We start from the raw sequence: 8,859 nt of genomic DNA, 5'->3' as shown, positions 1-8,859 counted from the left end.
TCAGAGCTCTATAGCAGGAGATCTTCCAGTCCATCCCATGTAAGGCATATCTTCATAGAGCTATTCTTTACAACTGTGTGCCTTTGACTTTGTGGTAACAGTTTTGAGAAGGAACCACATTTAGCTGGAAAAGTCCGGTGTCCCAATACTTTTGTCTTTATAGTGTATGATGCATAATAATTATTTAATCGAATAACATTTCTGAATGTATATAGTGTAAACATTTCTGTTTGGTGTTTGGCGTGCAGTTAGAATATCCTGTTTAATATCCTGTGTTGACTTATAGGACGTGTAAACGAACTGAGCTTAATTAGAGTAATATTCCTGCTTAGATACTGTTTGATACTTTTGCGCACTGCAAAGAAAAAGCCGGAGTCTGATTCCCAGTGAGTTCTTCTTCATTAAATGTCGTGTGAGTGATGGAACACGATGTATCGTGTGATCTGTTGTGAGCTTCGAGTCTTCTTCTTGATGTAGACAGGTCCAATTATGCCTATCACCTAAGCAGTTTTATCTTCTCACCCATCACCAAGGAGCTTGACTTAAGGTAATTTATTTGTTTTCAGCATTTGATTAAAAAGGGGATTTTTCTATGTGCTGTACATCAACCACATAGGATGCTGTTCACATGCTGATTAAGAAGCGACCTGTGTAATAAAAAAAGAGGTGTGATGCATCTATTTAAAAAAGTGTTCATCGGATATAGGTTGCCTTTAAAATTTGGGATTTTCAGCTTTCACATATGGTTGTGATGGTCATGTGTCTGGTGTCCGCATACTTTTGGTCATGCAGGGCATCTCATTTACAAGATGGAAGAATTTGAATTAGAGTTAAATTCATGTGACAGAAGAGGTGTATCATTAACTGTTTATAGAGTTGAACGATCAATTCTTTCAATTGTGATCCTTTGAAAGCCTAGAGCTCTCTCTCTCTCTCTCTCTCTCTCTCTCTTTTTTCCTCTGTTTTCTTCTCCTCCTCATAGTCACACTGTGCTCATAATCTTCCACTTCATCTAAATAGGTTGTCCTACAATAATCACATAAAATCTGTCGTTTCTTTATCGCTGATAGCTTATACTCTACAGTTTTATAACTCACAGGGATTCGTGAAACAGAGGTTTGGCCCCGTGAAAGATTTAATCTCTTCATCCCTTGAGGAAGGAGAGAGGAGCTGCAGGAGCTCTGACCTCATCCGTCACCGGCTCCGTTCTCTCCCAGACAAAAGCTGAAGACTGCCTCATCCAGGCTGTCAGTCAAACTGAGGCTCTGGCGCTGTCAGAGATGTGCAGTGATCTAATGCTGTGTCATGTAATATCTCTATGTGGATTATTTTTGAAACTGGCTTCACACTGAATTTGTTCTGTTTTTTCTCTCTTTTACTTTTATTACTTGCATCCTGCATAAAAAGTAACACATTTTTTGAATGTGTATACATAATAATACAAATAACTACAAGTCACTTAGTACCATAGGAATGCATTTACACCATTAGAAGAAGATCTTCTGCTATAGAGCGCTGACCTCAACCCTAGTAAACACCTTTGAGATGAACTGGAATGTTGACTGCACCCCAGGCCTCCTCACCTCACCTACATCAGAAAAATAGGAAATCAAATCTTATGTTCTTCATTGCAGAACTGCAGGTTCTACATTGATGGGTTTTGTTCTTCATGGAGGATTCTATAACGAGGCATATTTACATTTATGGCATTCGGTAGACAACATTTCATCCAGGACGACGTACATGTAGCTCATTTATACAACTGAGCAGCTGAGGGTTAAGAGTCTTGCTCAAGTCGGTGGGACTTGAACAACCTACTGATCAAAATTCCAACACCTGAGCTACCACTTCATTCTTGAGTAAAACATAGCATTTCTATGAGAAATACTGTAAGTACAAAAGCCTTCTAAAGAAACCATGCATGAACTCACAGCTCATATCTAATACATGGACTTAATTAAGACCTGCATCTTTGTCTATCATTTTTTAGAACAATCCTTTAAAGAGCAGATAATTCTATGTTTTAATATTTAATTGCAGAGTGAATTCTAAAAAAAAATACAGGCAGTTTTTGTCTCATCTTACATTTGTTCACTAATTGAAGGGCAGTGATTACATTCTGAATGTCGCTTGTCACATATCTTGCATAACCAAGTGTGTGAATGTAGTGCGGCTGGCTTTGAGGTTGATTGGTGTCTCTGCCGTCGAGACAGCTGATCTCCTCCCACCTATTGGCAAAAGAGTAGGTAGGACAAGCCTGTCAGTCAAGCTCATTCACAGAACAAACGCACAGCAGATGAAAAAAATCTGACAGCTGGTGTAGAGGGCATTGGACTGGAACAAGGCCACCTTCGGACTAAAGCTGTAGCTTTGTGTATTCACATGATTGAAGAGCACTCAGGGGTGTGACATTGATGAGGTCCGTCTCTATCATAGTATGTGTTTATATCTATACATGACAAATAAAAGGAAAAAAAACAGCATTATCTTAATACGGAATTCCAAAAGAATGGTGTTTAATTCCTCTAGACAATTCAAGCAACGTGTTGAAGGTACAAGTAAAAGAACATGAACAAGGAAGTGGAAACCAGAGCAATGAGCACCATTCAAGGTGTTTTTAACACGTATAATGCTGGAAAATGCCTTTTAACAACCAATGGAAAATCTTTAGTGAGAGTTTATATAAGATAAGAGTTGGTGACTGTGCAAGCCCTAGCATTTCATTTCTATCTTCAGCGGTTCCTACACATTGTTCCACACATTAGATGTTGATTTAAAAATTCTAAATCATTCCAGACTTAAATATACAGAATTTCTTACAAATATATTATACGACGCCAAACCACGTTCGATGCACAGCGTTTGTTTAAACTGTATACCTTCAGTCCTACAGCAACAGAGAGATTGTTCATGTACAATTCATCAATAATTTACAAAACAGAAGTAAAGTACATTAACAAAAACAAATTTTGGACATGTCTGCCATGTTTTCGCTCGAAAACGCATATTTTACTCTTTGTTTTGGCCTTCCGTCCACACCGAGACGACGCTTTTCAGTCATCGAAAACGTAGCTTTAAAAAAAAAACGCTTTCCGAAGTGGATACATTTTAAAACGCCATTTTCATGTCGCAATGTGGACTGTTAAAAACTGAGGATTTCGAAAACGATGATGCTTTTTTAATCATTGCGACGTTTCAAAGAGGCCGGAAAGTAAATAAATGGCAGGCGGAAATGATGCAGTACAGGAACATAAGTGTTTTCAGAAGTTTCAGCTGTGGATGAGCAACTTTTGGGTAATTGGAATTTAAGTTAATTTAAAAATTTAATTTATCTAGATTTGTGTAGACATAACCTTTGTTTTAAAATTCTTTTTTTTTTTTTTTTTTTTTTTTTTTTACAAATTCTTAATTTTATATTTTAGAAAACCGAATGGGCAATAAATATGGAGACTATGGGTTTTATTTCCCCCTACTAATCCAGACCTGGACATCAAATTTCATACATTTTCGTACTTTTCCAAAATGTGTAAGAACTCCAATTGTGATAAAAATCGAATCATACTATTGGTGTAGAACCAGCCGGAACATCTTCCTATTGATTTGCAGTGACACTTCCTATATCAGACAGAAATTACCTCAACAACATAACACCACTGTTTTTTTTTTTTTTCCATTTAATCTGTCACCTGTCTACAGTGAGAGCTTTGCTGAGGCTCGTTCAAACTACATTACAAAGAGTGCCTCTTTATATGGCTACTATTCAAGACTTGACTACTGCAACTCTCTGCTGGCAGGTCTCCCCCTGAACGCTATTCGTCCACTGCAAATGATCCAAAATGCAGCTGCACGACTTGTGTTCAATCAGCCCAAGTTTTCCCACACCACCCCACTGCTGCACTCCCTTCACTGGCTTCCAGTAGCTGCACGTATCAGATTCAAAACACTGATGCTTGCCTACAAGGCCAAAAATGGACCAGCACCATCTTACCTCAGTGACCTCATCACATCTCGCACTGCACCACGCTGTCTGAGATCCTCCAGCACTGCTCGATTGGTACCACCTTCTCTCAGAATGAGAGGTAAGTACAATTCAAGGCTCTTCTCTGTTCTGGCACCGAGGTGGTGGAATGAACTTCCCCTAGATGTCCGTACAGCAGAGTCCCTGATTATCTTTAAGCGATGACTGAAGACCTACCTCTTCCTAAAATACCTACATTAGCACTTTCCAAGTTTGTAGAATTCGAGTTATAGTTATATTGAGTTTGTAATCTTGCGTACCAGTGTAGATTTATTCATTACTAGAGATTTAAAGCACGTTTGTACGTGGCTCTGGATAAGGGCGTCTGCTAAATGCCGCAAATGTAAATGTAAATGTACTATTTGATCAAATCATAATTTCCTACAATTCAAAGCTTAATAAATATCCTCAAGGCTTTTTGTGGCTTGCATGCTTTTAAACTGTCCTTTAAAAAAAAAAACAAGCATGTTCACTTGTTTTACATAGCACTACTGCTAACAATAATATTAGTAATGATCTAATGTGTAGAGAAGTGAAATAGTTTTCCATCATATGTGCTATTTGAATAAGAAATAACAGAAGACTTGACTGCATACTGAAGTATCCTGCTTGTATAAATACCAATAGTGAGTAATATATCATACAAAAGAGTGCAAAAAAAGGTGTGTATTCATAGTTCAATATCAAAATGATGGAGCAAACGAAGGTCACAACACAAGAAGTCAGAATTTGACAAGGGCCAATGGAATAGTCCAGAGAATAATCCAGTAAACACAGCAAAGGTTGAAACAGGGTCAAGACCGTTAGAAATGTCAAAGTACAGCTCCCCACTTCACGACCATGCACTTTACAAACAAACCTGTCCTCAAAGTAATATGTTCTGAGTCAATAAAATAGCTAGCTAGCTAGTCGTCGACCGTAACGAGTGTACATAATGCGCACTGGACTCTCTTAATCTTTTACAGTGAATTGTTTTTAGTAATTTTTATAATTTTTTTATTACCTAATACAAAATATTGTATACAGTATTTCGATTATTTCTATTTGTTTTAGTGTATTTTATTGTTTATTTAAAAGTATTTTTTAGCTCGTACATCATTAGGAGATATGCGTAGTCATTAAAGAACACAGTAACAACTTACTAACAAATTAGTTTTACTTTTTGCAGTCAAAACCAGGTGTGCCTAAGTGTTACAGACACTCAAAGTAACTTGGGAGTGTTGTCTGAGGTTGGGGTTAGGGTTAGGGTTAACCCAGAAAAATTGGGTGAATGTGGATTAGAGGGTTGATGATCATTCGTTCATTCAGTAACACTTTCTGGTAGGGTCATTGTGAGACCTGCCGATAAAACCCCAAAGTAGCTTGGAAATGTTGTCATGTTGTGTGGTTAGTGTGGATTAGAGAGTTGGTGATCATTCACTTATTCAATCATTAATTAAGCAACTCTAAGATATTTAAAGGTAAACCAACTCTTTTTCCAACAAAAAAGACAGTAACATCATTTATCAAGCCTTTACTTAGTGTTGGATAGGAAACACCATGCTATACCACTTAACATTTCCTCATTCCTTTTATGTAAATGCTTAATAATGGATGATGGAAGGGGTAAACCATTGGGCACACAACAAAAAACCCTTATTCATACTCACAAGAGCAATTCTACCTATCAGGATGTTTGGGGGATGTGAGAGGAAACTAGCAAACCTGCAGGAACAAACATGCAAAACTAGCATAAAGCCACTACTGATTAGATACAGCCTGCTCAAATCAGAGCTTTGGGATAACCGGTATCATGCTGCCCAAAAAAGAAAAGGACTTTTTGCTGCTATCACTTGATTTCTATAACCAGAAATCTTATCTACACTAACTGGACAAATGTATTGGGACACCTGACCTTTCCAACCATATGTATCTAAAGATTAACCACAAAGTTGGAGGCACAAAATTTTATACCATGTCTTTTCCCTTCAGTTTAACTAGGGACCCCTAACCTGTTTCTGCATGACAATGTCTCTTTGTACATGAAGATATGCTTTACATGTGTTGGAATAAAAGTTCCCTTTCAGGAACTCCAGCTGCGTTGGAACACTTTGGAAACGTGACTGCGTTGTCCACACTCTGAATAATGATTCTAATCATTCAAAATTGAAGGCAGGCTGTCACTGATGGTGTGACGTCATGACCTAGTAAGTATAAAATGCACATGGAGAGAAGCTGGCTTCAGCTTCTGTTTGTTCATGAAGCGCTCTGTGTAAAATGTTATGTTTTGTCTGTCTGTTTGTCAAAAAAGAAATGAATGCATCTAAGAAAACCAAGCACACTTTTCGTTTTATTATGGAAAGGGATACACAAAGCCTTTGTGTGGCTTGTTCCCCGGCGGGCACTCTTTGAGAAGGATGCCCCCACACCTCACAGTTCTGGTCCCGCCTTTGCTGAGAAAGAGCGGCATTCCGGTTTCTGGGGTTCGCTCATGGATCTCGCAGAAGGTTTGGAGACGGGCTTATCCCTTTCTCTTTCCTCCTCTGCTTGGTCCAGCTCTCATTCGGCTTCGGAGGCGCACCTCTCGGCTATGTCTTCCCCCCATCACGAGAGCGCGCAACTTCACCTTTCTTCCTCTGAGGGGGGCAGGCCCTTGCAAACTCGATAGCAAGGAGCTCCTGGAGGTTGTGACACATACCGTTCAGAAGCTGGATATAGCTTGGCGGGCCAGTGAGCATAAAGCTCCTCCCTCGGACAAGCTCAAAGAGCATTTTTTGCTCCCGGCATCACAGCCTCGTCGGGCCTTGCCATTTTTCCCTGACCTGCACACCGAGGTTTCCAGGTCCTGGGCGTGGCCTTTCTCAACCCACACCATGTCCAAAATACTTGACAGGGACAAGGTTGTGCAGCTGGATGCCCCACTCTCTCCTTTAGGCCTGTTCGGCAATGCCGTTGATTTGGTAGTCGACAGGTTCCAGGAGTCCAAGAGACAATTGGTGGCATTTCAGCGGTATCTCCCACGCCACTCTCATGTGGCTGCTCAGCGGGTGCAGCCCCAATGACAACCCAGCACTTTGCACCACCAAGTGCAGAGATAGAGCGTCACGACACACTCTCCCTCTGTGCAGGATTCCACATGGCGCCCTGGGTCAAAGCCCCATGAAGTGACAGATCTGAGGACTGTCATCTCCAGAAAGAGGGCTTCAGCCAAAAGGTCCTGATCCAACCTGTGGAGAAATGACTGGAGGGCGCATAGCACTGCTTCTTTTGGAGCCCGTTTCCTTCCGGCCCCTTCAGGGACCTGGCTCTGTAACTCTGCCATGAAATGTGTTTCAGGGCACGACCAGCTCCAGCGAGCTCCCTTTTTGGGTTCCGCCCAGCGGAAGGTCTCATCTAAAGAGCCGCATCAGGGCACTGCCCCAGCTTTAGACACAATGGAGGTCAGTCTTAAGAGACTGACACCCTGAAGGGAGCACTTGGCAGCCTGGATGGCTCTGCCAGACGTGTCCTGGTGGGTCCTGCACACTGTAGAGCGAGGCTATATGATTCAGTTCGGGTCTCGCCAACACCGGTTCAACTGGCTTTCTCCCACTCTGGTGAGAAGCAAGCAGGCTCTGGTCTTGGAATGAGAAGTAGACACTCTCCTGAGGAAGGAGGCCATTGAGGTGGTCCCTCCGTCAGACAGAGAGCCCAGGTTCTACAGCTGGTACCTAATAGTTCCCAAAAAGGACGGTGGGTTGCGTCCTATCCTAGATCAACGTCAGCTGGACCGCTCTTTGAGGCTCCGGTTCAAAATGCTTACCCTCAAGCAGGTTGTGTCTTAGTTCAGATCTGAGGACTGGTTTGTCATGGCAGATCTAAAGGATGCGTCCTTTCATGCATTCAGGCAATTTTTGTGGCCCCCCTTTTCCTGGAGTTCACTCCATGCATGGCCAGTGCCTTCCTGCACCCTAAAGCGGGTTACGTCCTCAAGGTGCTCTTGGTCATCCCGCAAAATGTCAGGCTCCAGGCATTCAATTCTCCTCCATTACAGACCCCATGCCAGGAGAGATAGAACCGGCTGTGCCCAGTCTGTGCACTGGACTGCTATGTCCACCGAACAAGTCCCTGGAGAAAGTCGAAACAATAGTTCATCCGAGGAGAGGCCTTCCTGCTCATAAGCAGACGCTCAGCAGATGGATTATTGACGCTATAGGGTCTTCTTATGGGTCCTTTGGTCTCCCCACTCCATTCGGGGTAAGAGCTCACTCGACCCTGAGTGTGGCAGCCTCCAAGGCTTGGTCCTCTGGAGTGTCCCTCCAAGACCTCTGCAATGCTGTGGGCTCGTCCACTCCGCTCACCTTTGCAGGGTTTTACAACCTTGACCTCTGTGCCACTTCTGGCACCTTTGTCCTTCGACCGAGCTGTGCTCATTCACACTAGTCAGGGACTGGTCGGTGTGGTGGTATTGGACTCTCATCCCTAAAGCATTCCAATGCAGCTTGAGTTCCTGAAAGGGAACGTCTCTAGGTTACGTATGTAACCCTAGTTCCATGGGGAACAAGATGCCGGAGGTGTGGCATAGAGACACAGCGTCTCATTCCCTCAGGGAAATAGGGTTACATACATTCCCTTTCAGGAACTCAAGCTGCGTCCCTTCAGCGCTTACTTCTCGGGTACAGAAGCTGAACCCTGCTTCTCTCCATGTGCATTTTATACTCCCTTCTCTTTTCCATATTGTGCGTGTTGTTTGTTTTTGCAGTCTATTTCACTGAAGTTAAAGTGAAAGTAAAGTTCTGGATAATTCTGCAACTTTTCGACAACATTCTTTTCTGTCTCAGATTATAACACAAAAAAAGACAGTGTGGAAATGGGGCAATTTT

The sequence above is a fragment of the Silurus meridionalis genome, chromosome 10 (genome assembly GCF_014805685.1).
Source record: "Silurus meridionalis isolate SWU-2019-XX chromosome 10, ASM1480568v1, whole genome shotgun sequence".
NCBI classification, from domain to species: domain Eukaryota; kingdom Metazoa; phylum Chordata; class Actinopteri; order Siluriformes; family Siluridae; genus Silurus; species Silurus meridionalis.
Note: the sequence above shows the minus strand (reverse complement) of the source record.